Consider the following 14559-nt stretch of genomic DNA (forward strand, 5'->3'; position numbering starts at 1 on the left):
GAATTGTGATCTGTGTTCAAATCAGTTCAATTAAATCATATAAAATACTAATAATGAGAAATAGCATAATGATCAATACTGTATGTGAGCAGCAGTATCCATAATAACAATTGTTGTTACTTGTTATGCTTTCGTTTCTCTGGAACAGGATCTTGGTCTATTTAATTAATAGTTGCTATCTACCAGTTTTACCACTACTGTCCCCATTTTCAAAAGTATCCCTAACCCTTAGATCTTCAGCCTCCGAATTTTTCCTCAATATCATCTTCCCTTCCCTTCCCATTTTTCACACATGCAAATTCCCTTTTCTGCATATTTGCTGACTTAAGATGCACTCCTGAAGTCCTTAATCTAGAAATTCAATGAAGTTTATTTTGTTATAGGCATTACACTCATGCACACAATATACATCAGTATGCACACAAACAGGCCAGTGGTGGGATTCAATTTTTTTTACTACTGGTTCTGTAGGCGTGGCTTGGTGGGCATGGCATGGCTTGGTGGGCGTGGCTTGGTGGGCATGGCTTGGTGGGCATGGCTTGGTGGGCGTGGCAGGGTAAGGATACTGTAAAATCTCCATTCCCTCTCCACTCCAGGGGAAGGTTACTGCAAAATCCCCATTTCCTCCTGATCAGCTGCGACTCAGGAGGCAGAGAATAGATGGGGACGGAGCTGGTCAGAGGGGGTATTTACTGGTTCTCCTAACTACTCATTTTTTTTACTACTGGTTCTGTAGGCGTGGCTTGGTGGGCATGGCATGGCTTGGTGGGCGTGGCATGGCTTGGTGGGCGTGACATGGCTTGGTGGGCATGGCTTGGTGGGCATGGCTTGGTGGGCGTGGCAGGGGAAGGATACTGTAAAATCTCCATTCCCTCCTCACTCCAGGGGAAGGATATTGTAAAATCTCCATTCCCTCCCCACTCCAGGGGAAGGTTACGGCAAAATCCCCATTTCCTCCTGATCAGCTGGGACTCGGGAGGTAGAGAATAGATAGGGGCGGGGCCAGCCAGAGGTGGTATTTACCGGTTCTCCAAACTACTCAAAATTTCCGCTAGCGGTTCTCCAGAACTGCTGAATACCACCTCTGAAACAGACCTAAGAAATTCCTGGATGTGTGGAGAGTCCAGGAATCCTTATTTTAACTCCTTATTTTAAAGAGTATTTACAATAAAGAAATAACAATTGTATGTGCAATGATGATGATGACGATGACGATGATAATAACAACAACAATAATAATAACAACCCGTAAGAAAAATATAGGCTCCCAAAGGGTGGGTTTGGAATCTGATAGGGAATGCTGATCTACAGGAAAGCTTCGTGTGGATCTAGCATGCTTTTTGCAAGATTGAATCAGGCAAAAGGGGAGGGAAAAAAACAGGACTGTCCCCCCACCCCCACCCAGAGCAGAACTCAGCATTTCTTAAGCTGTGTGTTGGATCCAGAGGAAGCCTTCTCGCTTTGGTTATCCCGCTTGCTTGGAAGAGGAGTTGGACACCAATGGCCCGAAGACGCTGTACGTTGAAGAAGTTAAAGTTTAAAGATGGGTGTAATGGAGGAGGGGAGAAAAGATATTTCTTGCCCTGTTCTAATGAAACAGTAGACTTATATACCGCTTCATAGGGCTTTCAGTCCTCTCTAAGCGGTTTACAGAGTCAGCATATTGCCCCCAACAACAATCCGGGTCCTCATTTTACCCACCTCGGAAGGATGGAAGGCTGAGTCAACCCTGAGCCGGTGAGATTTGAACCGCTGAACTGCTGATCTAGTAGACAGCCTGCAGTGCTGCATTTAACCACTGCGCCACCTTGGCTCTACAAACCTTCCTTCCAGAAAACAGTGATGATTGTGATAGGTGGTGGCTGTGAATAGCTGACCCCGGTGATTTGCAGCTTTTTATAGTTGGCTCCAGGCAGAAATTTGACCATCTCTGTTCCAGCTACGTATCTGCCTCGGGCTCCCAAATTGGTGGACAAGCAAGAACAGGTGCTTAAGTAAATATAATTCCCGCCATGTTATCTGCCAAGCTACTAGACCTAAGGGCAGGTTTCAGCCACGGGGAGTCCAGAGGTGTCCATTCTTCGTTAATTTGTTGGAAAGAGAATCCGTGTTACTGATGGTGGGGGAGAGGAAATGCTGCTGTTGCAGCAGCTGTTCCCATGGCTGCTGTGACATGCTAATCCACTGACAGAAACAGTTGCAAGCTGTTCCCTCTGCTTTTCAGCCTGTGAGCGAACACACTGGAACAGTGTTTGCCAACTTTGGCAACTTTAAGAAGAACGGGACTTCAACTCCCAGATTTCCCCAGAGGTCTGAAAGTTTCCAAGGCTGAGAAAGGCCGCATTGGAATATTAAAGGGGGTTTCCCAGAATTCTCTCGCCCCTGAAAATGTGCAATGAACATCTCTTTTGTTTGTGACAGAGGCATTCATTGGGGTAAAAAAAGAAAATCAAGATGATAGCCATGAGTACACAATTAAAAAGTCCCTTTCCCTCCCGCTTTTTAAGTGTGTTTAGATCAGTGGTAGTCAACCTTTTCTACTTACCGCCCACTAATGGATCTTTCTTGATGGAAAAATTTCCTTACCGCCCACCATGTGCGGAACATGAGCATATTTCTTTTTTTCTCAAACATGGGTTCTAAATTTGTTTCACAATTTAACAACTACTTTTACTCTTACGTTTTGATCTGCACTCCACACAGTGCTTTTTCCCCTCCTCTTTTCCCTTTTATTACAAACACCAAAAACGAAGCTGTGTTAGGTGCCAATTTTTATGAAGTGTCACCATCAAAACAAAATTCCTTTTCCTGCCTTCTTCTTCTTCACCTTTCTTATAGTATTTCACTATATCAAGGATCTCTTTTTTATTTTCTCCTTCTTCTTCCTTTACTTATTTCTTTTTTTATTTTATAAGATAACAAAACTTAATTTATGAGCCAGACTAAACACTGCTTACTCTCCTCCTTTATTTTATCCCCTTTTTCTCTATTTTTCTTCCCTTTTTTGTTATCTTTTTTTGATCTTTTCCTTTTTATTTCCTTTTTTTTACCTTCCTTAGGGCAATGTACAAAAGTAAGGCTGAGCTAGTTAGCCCACTTATTATTATTAGCCAACAACAATTCTCTCCTGCCTATAACTTTTCTTTCTCCTATTTTGCAACTGCTCTGCTCCGCTTTATTTTATAAGATAACAAAACATATCTGCCTGTCCCTGCTATCAGTTTCCAATCCTCCCCTTCCTCTTCCCACGTGTTTGCTTGTTTGCGTGCACGCGCACGTTGGTTTATTGATGTGTGCACTCGCACTTGTCCACTCACTCAAAAGGAAGTTTTAACCTCCGAAATCCCTACCGCCCACCTGGAATCCCAAAACACCCACTAGTGGGCGGTAGGGACCAGGTTGACAACCCATGGTTTAGATCATTGTGGTCATAAGTTCAATCAGATGAACAACAGTTCCCTTATTTGCAAGATTAGCAACATTTTTAGAATAAAGGAGATTGCTGAAATTCTCTTTTCATTTGGGCTCTACTGGAATTTTTAAGAGCAAACTTTGGCATTTAAAAAAATTATCCTGTCTCCGTCGAATTTTTCTTTTGTCTGGCTGGAAAGGATGACAAAGTTCAAGACCTTCTAATTATCTTTCATAATTTCTTTGGTACAGGATGAGTTCAGTTAGAGATAACATTCAGCCCTCTATTCCGAGCCTTGGAAATGGAACACAATGGATTTTTTGCTAGAAACAATCCAGTTTGACAGTCTCGGGGAGTCTTCTTTCTTTCAAACTCTATATTTTCCGATGCAAGGAGAGACCCGTGCCAGATTATACTGCAAGAAAGACTACAGCTTTATTTAGTTGTCCAGATGGTACTGTCACAACAGGTTGGCGATAAATACTGCCAAATTAAAATTGGCAACGAAATCGCTCTAATGTATGGAACGAATTTTTCCCTAATGGGTTTTGTTTGACTTAGTGAACTTTATAGTAAGACCAGAAGGGTGGATTCAAACCTCTAAATTTAGCTACATAGACTCCCTGATTGTATTCACCTTTATTATTTAATCCATTTAATATCCAGTATATGTTTTATGTTATATTTAGCCAGAATATTATTTTGTTTTTTAGGCACAAACTGCTCTTTTTTTTTAAAAAAAAACCCAGACTGTGGGGGAGATATGCTGACTCTGTAACCGCTTAGAGAGGGTTGAAAGCCCTATGAAGCGGTATATGAGTCTAACTGCTATTGCTATTGCTATTGCTAGAAATTAAAAAAGGAAAAAAGAAAGAAAAAGTGAGAGAGATGAAAGAAAAAAAAGAAAAACGGACAGAGAGACAAAAGGAAGGAGAGAGAGAGAGAGAGAGAGAGAGAGAGAGAGAGAGAGAACACATGGCTGGCAAGCCACTCCCACCAGGTCACATGGCCGGCAAGCCACTCCCACAAAGGAGGCCACACCCACAGAGTAGGTTCGAAAAAAAATTGAAACCCACCACTGATACTGAGATACCACTATATATTGTTCTTAGGCATCACCAGGCTTGCTCTCTTTTCTCTTTTTTTGCAGTTATTTCCCTGCTATTATCAGCAAATTCTAATCTCATTATGTTACTGAATCATTTGAATGTCCTCATGCAGTTTTTCTTATGATGTAAAGATTTAAAGTCCCAGGATTCTTAGCCAGCATTTCTGTTGCAGCTAATTCCAGGATTTCAATTCCTACCCTCTACATTGAAAGGATACCATAATGTAAAGGATATGGACTCTTTTGAATCCAGCTTGACTTCTGGTGATTGCAGTAATTAAGACATCCCTGTAATTTTCTTGGCAACAACACGAAAATCATTGGCACTGTTTTCTTCTGGGATGCTTTGCCAACTTCTGTGTCTCATCCACAGATTAGGAATTTCCTGGTAGTCTCCCATCTGAATTAATATAGCTGTTTATCTTCCTCTACATAGCCAAGGTTGCTCATAGGCTTCTCCTAACTGGGCACTGCGATTTTTATGGGTTTGCTTAACGTAATGTTGGCTTCTATTGTCTAATTCTGCCTCTATGTCTGGATGTAAGTCCAAGGAGATAGAGAAGATATTTCAATAAGGACACTTGCCATGTGTTTAACTACATCCCTTCCTGGCTGAACGGGTTAAAGTCAATGGTGAACATCTGTTTTCAATGGAGAGACGATTATGCTTAAATAATGGGTGGTAACTTCTATACTTTTATATTCTCCAAGAATGTAAGCATGCTGTATTTCTTTAGTAGTCCACGTTGGACAAGATGCCACAGCATGTGATAATGTCTCAGTACTTACTTACCTGACTGTTCTGACCCCCCTCGTCCTACACCAAAGCACGCCGAGACAAAGATACTTCAAAGATTTATTAACACACAGACTAACCTTGGCAGCAATCCAGCCTGCCAAGAGAGCCATGATAACTTCTCCAACTCTAGTAAATACGTTGACTCCTGTGACGAGCGTGTTGGAAGTCATTCCTTTTATAGTCTTGAGAGGAGCCTAATTACCACCAGTTGAGTTCAATTATCTCCTGTAACTATGTAACTGTTCTTTACGCCTATTAGCCCTCCGTTGCCGGGCATCCAGGACCAACTCCCTAGTCTCCTCCCCACTGCTCCAATGCTTGACGTCAGGATCACACTCCCTTGTCTCCTCCCCACTGCTCCAACACTTGACTTCGGGAGCACCTTTGGCTCTCACCGCTGCTCCAGGCCTCAGGCACCTCCTGGTGGCCAACCAACCTCTCTGCGCCCTGCTCAGAGTCGGAACCCTGTCCAAGGTCCTCCACATCTTCCAGAGCCGACTCATAGGGCCCCTCGCTATCGGAGTCTGGTGGCAGCTCCAACGGCTCCTGCTGGGCCACAACACCTGACAAGAAGGCAATTGAAATTCAAAACTATCTGCCTGAAAACGAAGAATAACAACAAAAAATAGATAGTTTTATCCAATGCCCAGCTTTCCCAACATAGATTTTTCAACTTTAGCTGAAATTATTTCTCCCTACCAGTAAATGAAAGTATGTATGTCACATTCTGAGTGAGTCTGTATCGCCAGAAGCTACAGTCAAAAAAGAAAATGGCCAAGTTTTTTTTAAAAAAAGTTAATGCTCTTTAAGAGACTAAGACACCTATCCTCCGCGAGCTGCACTGGCTGCCTATTGGTCTCCGGATACGCTTCAAGGCGCTAGTCGTCACTTATAAAGCCCTTCATGGTATTGGACCTGGGTACTTGAGAGACCGCCTGCTGCCAATTACCTCCACCAGACCGATTAGATCGCACAGACTAGGCCTCCTCCGAATTCCATCCGCCGGCCAGTGTCGACTGGCGACTACCCGGAGGAGAGCCTTCTCTGTGGCTGCTCCGACCCTCTGGAACGAACTCCCTGTGGAGATTCGAACCCTCACCACCCTCCAGGCCTTCCGCAAAGCCCTTAAAACTTGGCTGTTCCGACAGGCCTGGGGCTAAAGAATCATTGCCCCTATCCCGAATGGTATGATTGTTGCACTTTTTAATTATGTATTGTTTTGTGTTGTTGTCAACGGTCTGTATCCCCCTTCCTTTGCTTGAGCTGTGAGCCGCCCTGAGTCCCTTCAGGGAAAAGGGCGGCATACAAATGAAATAAAACTAAAAAAAACTAAACTAAGATACCTGCAAAATAAGATGCTCATTTACAAAACTAACATCCCATTTACAAAGATTCATCGTTTCCTATTTCAGATACAAATTGTTCGTGCACACACTAGCCTTGCTAAACGTCTATGGAGGTTCTCCGCCATCCAGGTCATGGTTGTTCCCAAGGTGCTTTTTCAAGAGGCAACTGGACTTTCTGGTTTTTTTCTTTGAAGACGTTTTGCTTCTCATCCAAGAAGCTTCTTCAGATCGGAGGAAGAAGCTGAAGAAGCTTCTTGGATGAGAAGCAAAACACCTTCAAAGAAAAGGCAGAAATCCAGTTGCCTCTTGAAAACGCACCTTTGGGATAGCCTCGCTTGAACAGCAGCTGTTCAGCTATATCTTTTTTTGGCAGATTTTTGAGCTACCTCGGAACATGTTGATTATTGCAAGTGGCATGTTGTAATTAAAGGTGAGCATTCAATTATCCCATCGGCTTTTATCAGCTGGTATTGTACTTAAGTAAACGGTTCCACCACAAAACCGCGGACGACAAAATCGCGCTCGATGAAAGCGCGTACGTGACGTCATCACAGCGCAACGAAAACATCGCGCTGTGATCGATAAATGTAAAAATAAAGCGAAAACCTTACCCTAACCCCCCCAAACCTAACCCTAAACCTAACCCTTAACCTAACCCTAAATCTAACCCTAAACCTAACCCTTAACCTAACGCTAAACCTAACGCTAACCCTTAACCTAACGCTAAACGTAACCCTAACGCTCTAAACCTAACCCTAACCCTTAACCTAACCCTAACCCTAACCCTAAACCTAACCCTTACCTTTATGTGAATCGGCTTGCTTTAATTTTATTTTTATTTCAATTTTTAATTTTTTTCATCGCGCTGTGATGACGTCAAATGCGCGCTTCCATCGAGCACGCTTTTGTGGACCGCAGTTTTGACGGGTCACGAAGTAAACGCCTAGGTATATTGTTGAAATCGGTGGAAATGTGTGTTCTTTGTCGAGTTTGTGGCTGGCACTTAAGCCTAAAACCTTCCTTTATTTGAAATTTGCTCTTGCCAGTGGTGCGCACTTCAGGAGCTCCGCAGCGATTGACACAGGGGTGGGTTCCTACCGGTTCGCACCGGTTCTTGCGATCCGGTTCGTCAGTGAACCCGGAAGTAATTAACTTCCGGGTTCCTAGCTCCTAGCCCCTGTCGCTGGGTGCCTGCAGGGTTTTTCTTTTTAAAAAACGCCTCTCCGGAGAGGAAGCCCTGTCAAAGCGCACCTTTCCCGCCTCGGCGGCTGCAGGGACCACCCCACCGCTTTACCTTCCTCCTCCTCCTCCTCCCCTTCCGCCCGCAGCAGCAGCAATGGCAGCCGAGCCGGGAAAGGAGCGCTTTGGCAGGGCTGTCAAAGCGCACCTTTCCCGCGTCGGCGGCTGCAGGGACCATCTCGCCGCTTTATTTTCTTCCTCCTCCTCCTCTCCTTCCGCCCGCAGCAGCAGCAATGGCAGCCGAGCCGGGAAAGGAGCGCTTTGGCAGGGCTGTCAAAGCGCACCTTTCCCGCGTCGGCGGCTGCAGGGACCACCCCACCGCTTTACCTTCCTCCTCCTCCTCCTCCCCTTCCGCCCGCAGCAGCAGCAATGGCAGCCGAGCCGGGAAAGGAGCGCTTTGGCAGGGCTGTCAAAGCGCACCTTTCCCGCGTCGGCGGCTGCAGGGACCATCCCGCTGCTTTATTTTCTTCCTCCTCCTCCTCTCCTTCTGCCCGCAGCAGCAGCAATGGTAGCCGAGCCGGGAAAGGAGCACTTTTGCAGGGCTTCCGCCGCGCCCCCAAGGACCGCTGACCTCGCGCTGCTGTTTCTTCTTCTTCCCCGGCCTTCCCAGTTAGCTTGCTTGAAGCTCCGAGGAGGCGGGAGGAGGGTCGCAGGAGTGGAAGTGGGGGGAGGTCTTCCCGGCCGGGAAGAGCTGAGAGGCTGCCGGCCCCTTTCGCAGGAAAGTTAACTTTTCTTGGCGAAATCCTGCCCCCCCCCCCCGCGTGGGTGAGCTGTCCTCTTCCCGTAAGCCGCCCGGAGTTACCTGTGTGTGAGGTGGGCTGCCCTATGCATTTGCGTGTATGCGCTGGAAAGAGAGTGAAAAAGAGAGGGAGAAATAATTATATTAATTAGATAGATCAGTCTTTCTCCACCTTGGAGACTTGAAAGTGTGTGGACTTCAACTCCCAGAAAGGGAGTTGGGAGAAAGGGAGAAAGGAGGAGAGAATGAAAGGAAGATGGGGGAAAGAAGAAAGAGGTAAGGAGAGGAGGATGGAAAGGAGAGAAAGAGGGGGAGAGAGGGTAGAAAGGGGAAGAGGAAGAGCAGGAGTAGGAGAAAGGGAAGGGAAGAAGGAAGGGGTAGGAGAGGAAGAAGGAGGAAAGTAGAGAAGGGAGGGAGAAAAGAAAGGGAAAATAAGGTGGTGTTATAACAGGAGGAAGGGATGGTAAACAAAGCAACCCAAACTGTATATTATAACCTATTAAATGAAATAATAAATGTATAAGAATGATAAATGTTAAAACACTTGTAACCAAACGACATGCTATATGTGATGATGGGTTTTTTTCTTTTTCTTTTGTTTTGTTTTGATTGTTGTGGGTATGTGTTGTCTATGTAACAAAAAAAATAAAAAAAAATATTTTTATAAAAAGGTGGAGAAACACTGAGATAGATGATAATGAGGGAGGGAGAGGGAGAGAGAGAGAGAGACCATAACTAGATAGACAGATAGGCAGGCAGATAGACGGATGGATAGAGAGAAAGAGAGATAGATAGGTAGGCAAGCAGATAGATGGATGGAGAAAGAGAGGGGGAAAGAGGGAGAGGGATACCATAACTAGATAGGCAGGCAGTTAGACAGATGGATGGATGGATAGAGAGAGAGAGGATGTATATAATTAAGGTGACCAGACGTCCCTAGCGAGGTCGCGGGCTGGCAGTAACTGCCGCGGCCTAGCTCCCCCCCCCTCCGGTCAATGGTGTCCCTCTTTATCAATCTGAAAATCTGGTCACCTTACTTGTTTAGGTAATTCTGAGGTGGTTGATGGTTCTGTGAGTGCCTGTCCTTTATAATTTTCCACATTGCCTTGATGGTTTTTATTCCAGTGACTTTGTCTTTCCTGTTCTTAGGCTTAGGAAAAAAAAAAACTGGTTTCATTGGCAGTCTTTTTTGGGGGGGGGGGATTTTTATTTTTTTGGTGTTTTCCTAGCACTGTCATAGTTTGTGGGTGTGGGTGGGTGTGTAATGTCCCACAGTTATCTATGCATTAATAATGATCTAGTAATATTAATAATATCTAGTAATTAGTAATATCTAGTAATAACATCGTCTTGGACACTCCCATCCGGTAACATGGGCGGCAAGCCACTCCCATCCGGTCACATGGGCGGCAAGCCACTCCCATCCGGTCACATGGGCGGCAAGCCACTCCCACAAAGGAGGCCACGCCCACAGAGGTGGTTCGAACAATTTTTGAAACCCACCCCTGGATTGACACAATGAATTCATCCAATCCAACTGCAATTTTTTCCTCCTTGCCAGAGTTGATGCAATTTTGCAATGGAGGGAAACCATGGCGGTAGAGATGGCCAACCCAATAATGATTCACTAACATCTCCTAGAGAAGTTCAACAGTTGCAAATATTAGAACATCCTGAGGCAGCAATCGTCTCTCCTTCACACGAGAATACAGTAATCAGGGAAATATGTGTTAGTTATTTAGCAAAAGGGTCAAATCCATTTAGCCGGCATTAGATTCTTGCTGTAATAACAATAGCAGGAAACCTGGGGCGAGAGGGGGGAACGTCTTACTTGGCTTCTGCCTGCAAGCCTCAACCCCGGGGTTGTTGAAAGAGCTGGCAGGACTTCAGGCTGCTTTCTGTTTCTTTGTACCGAAATACCGTGATTTGTTCGAATACAATGGTAGACCCTGAGGCATCAAGCCAACTGAAGCAAAATTACAGGAACCTCTTTTTTTTTTAATGATGAAAAAAAGAAATTGGCCAGGTAAACTGCTCGGCTGAATGCTTGTCACCTCTTGTTTGCAAAGGAGGCATATACATTTAAGCTTCTGTATTACCTTTGGGGAAAACAATGTTCAAAATAAATGCACAAATTAAACCTACGCACGATTAGCCAAAAGACATTTCAGAACATTAGCATCGGCATTAAACTGGGAAGTCAGCCCCTGCGTTCATTTGTTTAAAAAATGCAGATTTGAATTTGAATTTTAATGGATTTGTATCAGGGGTGGGTTTCAACCGGTTCGCGGCGGTCCCTGAGAACTGGTTGGTCGGCGAACCCGGAAGTAAGTAACTTCCGGGAACGGCGAAGGGCCCAGCCGCCCGCCCGCGCTCCTTACCCGGTTTTGATGCGTTCTGTGCTTCCATGCATGCGCAGGACGCATACAGCGCCTGCACGATTCTCCAGGAGCAGCTGGAGCATTGCACAGATGCTAGTACGCATGCGTGCGCCACGCACATGCACACGTGCACCGCACGCATGCACGAGGATGCCGCCGGCCCCATTCCAACCGAACCGGTTGGAAGGGGGCGAGAAACCCACCCCTGATTTGTATGCTGCCCAATCCCAAAGGACTCCGGGCGGCTCACATAAAAACAGTTTAAAATACTAGAAAATTTAAAATACAAACAAAGAGGTTTAAAAAACAGAACATATATCCAGTTCTTAGTGGGGCTGGAACTCAATCGAGGATCAACAGCCCCAGGCCTGCCAGAACAGCCAGGTCTTAGTAGACTTTTGGAACGCTGAGAGAGTGGGCACCTATGTGATGGCTTCCAGTTTCTTGAACTATTTGGAGAAATTATATTCACAGCATAAAAGCCCAACTGTAAATAGAACTTCTGTTTTTTACCTTCCTATTCTGTAATTTGGGTCTGGCATATGCTCTAAACCAGGGGTAGTTAACCTTTTTATACCTACCACCCACTTTTGTATCTCTGTTAGTAGTAAAATTTTCTAACCGCCCACCGGTTCCATATTAATGGTGATTTATAAAGTAGGGAAGTAACTTTAATTTATAAAATTTATAAAGCAGAGTTATAGCAAACCCCTACCGCCCACCATGAAAGCTGGAACACCCACTAGTGGGCGGTAGGGACCACGTTGACTACCACTGTTCTAAACCAAGGGTTACAAACTCAAGGTCCAACAGCTGGATCTGGCCCACGGGGTGCTTAGATCTGGCCTGTGGGGTCGCCCAGGAAACAGAGAAGGACCAGCCTGAAGTACAGAGGTAGGTTCCTACCGGTTCGGACCAGTTCAGCCAAACCGGTAGTGGTTTGGAAGCCTGGGTTGCTGGGACTGGCAGCGACCCATGCCTGCAATGCTCCCGAACCGGTTCTCCTACAGGGCCACCATCTTGATTTTTGGTTCTGCAAAAATGTTTCTGCACACCGAACTGGCAGTAATGCTGGGAGGCACCCCTGCTGCAGTGCCTCTGTTGGCAAAAATGGTGCTCACAAGGCCCTTCCAATTCTGTTTTCACTGGCAGAGGGTTGCAGGAGGCCATCACAGCAAAAATGGAGCTCAGAAGTCCGCCCCCGACACGAGTAATGTTGAGCTGGCCATGCCCCCTGGTCACACCCCATGGCCCCCCAGGTCAGATACAACCAGGATGTGGCCCTCAATGAATGAGTTTGACACCCCTGCTCCAGAGGTGGGTTCCTACCGGTTCGCACCGGTTCAGTAGAACCGGTTCGTTAAATTTACCAAACCGGTTAGAAGAGGTTCCACCAGTGGACCCGGAAAACAGGCCACACCTACAGAAGAGGTTCCAAAATTTTTTGAAACCCACCACTGCCCTGCTCTAAACCAAAGTTAAGTTTCTTATGAAGCAGGTATTTAAATCCTCCCAGTAAAAGCAATACACTTAACAATGTTTAAATCTGACTGGCTCACACTCATTTTTTTTCCCCTTACAAAACTTGTATGGCCTGAATAGATTCAGGCTGATAACACATCCGTGGGATTTATTTTGCACTGTACACCAGTTGCTCCCAGTTGGCAGCATCAGGCAGTTGCTTGAGGCATCGTACGATGAGATAGGAAAGCATGGAGGATGTTAAAGGGCTGAGCTCGTGCCACAAATTCCCAGCCACAGCTCTTGTGCTTATCTCTTTTTGAGAGAAAAGTTCGTACAGATCTACAAACCAGCTCGCAGCATTACATGTTGAAAATCAAACACTAAAATGGCAAACACCCACACAACTGCTTGAAGTTCAAGCCGAAAATAAACCACAAGAGCGCTTTAAAATGAAACTCTCTTCCTTCCAGCGCTTAAAACTTGATAACATTTTTGTCAGTTGGCTTTTAAGGAAGAGCTTTGCCAGAGTTCTCTAAAAAGAGGCAATTGAGGGTAAGGTGGAAAAAAAAAAGCAGAGAAACACATTAATTTTGTTTTTTAACCCGGGTGACAATACATACTTACTCATGTATTATTAGATCCCTCCAATCTATTTCCCAGGGGGGCCTTTGCCCAGGTTCGCCTGGTGCACCAATTGCGACCCTACCTGGACCGGGAGGTCCTTCGCATAGTCACTCACGCCCTCGTCACCTCAAGACTGGATTACTGTAACGCGCTCTACATGGGGCTGCCCCTGAAGAGTGTTCGAAGACTTCAGCTAGTCCAGAATGCAGCCGCGCGAGCGATTGTGGGTGCACCTAGGTACACCCACGTTACACCTATCCTCCGCGAGCTGCACTGGCTGCCTATTGGTCTCCGGACACGCTTCAAGGTGCTAGTCGTTACTTTTAAAGCCCTACATGGTATCAGACCTGGCTACCTGAGAGACCGCCTCCTGCCAATTACCTCCCAAAGACCGATTAGATCGCACAGACTAGGCCTCCTCCGGATTCCATCTGCCAGGCAATGTCGGCTGGCGACCCCCCGGGGGAGGGCCTTCTCTGTTGCTGCTCCGGCCCTATGGAATGATTTCCCCATTGAGATCCGGACCCTCACTACCCTTTCGGCTTTCCGCAAAATGACCAAGACCTGGCTGTTCCGGCAGGCCTGGGGCTGTTGAATTATCCAGCCCCATCTTATGTGATGAATGTTGTTGTATTTTTTAACTGTTGTTTCTTTTATTTTTTATATCCCCCTTTCCCTTCTTATTTGTAAGCCGCCCTGAGTCTTCCAAGAGTGGGCGGCATACAAGTTAAATAAATAAATAAATAAATAAATAAATAAATAAATAAATAAATAAATAAATAAATAAATAGCTTGCGTTATACGGATTGAGGTGGCAGGAATGAATGTGAAGGAAACATCTCCAGATGGTGACTGTTTTAAACAGGAAGATGCCTTACATGCATGGCGTATTTGTAGGGCTATCTTCCTTCTTCCACTGGAAATGGACATTCAGATTAAAGGATGAATGACCTAAGTCAGTGTTTCTCAACCTTGGCCACTTGAAGATGTCCGGACGTCAACTCCCAGAATTCCCCAGCCAGCATTCGCTGGCTGGGGAATTCTGAGAGTTGACGTCCGGACATCTTCAAGTGGCCAAGGTTGAGAAACACTGATCTAAGAGAAGGAAACCTTGCTTTCTGAAGCAGGCATGTCATTCAGACTCCTATTACGTACTTTTGAACAATACAGTAATCTATTAATAAGCACATGGCATCAAGAGACCCTAGAAACACAACTTACTGAATCAACAAAAGTCTTGCAGGTGCTTATTCCTGTCTGAGGCAACAATAATAGCTTCAAGGCATGGCTTACCAGCAGACTTGCAAAATGCATGTTAATATTTGCATGGGGCACAAATGATGTATTTGCATGACTACTTCTTCAGCTATTCACACAGGTTGAATGCATTTGCTGCATTCGTGTGCTTGAGCAAAAACGAGGAGATTCCTTTAAGTCAAAGAAAGCA

Source organism: Thamnophis elegans, chromosome 8 (genome assembly GCF_009769535.1).
Source record: "Thamnophis elegans isolate rThaEle1 chromosome 8, rThaEle1.pri, whole genome shotgun sequence".
Lineage (NCBI taxonomy): Eukaryota > Metazoa > Chordata > Lepidosauria > Squamata > Colubridae > Thamnophis > Thamnophis elegans.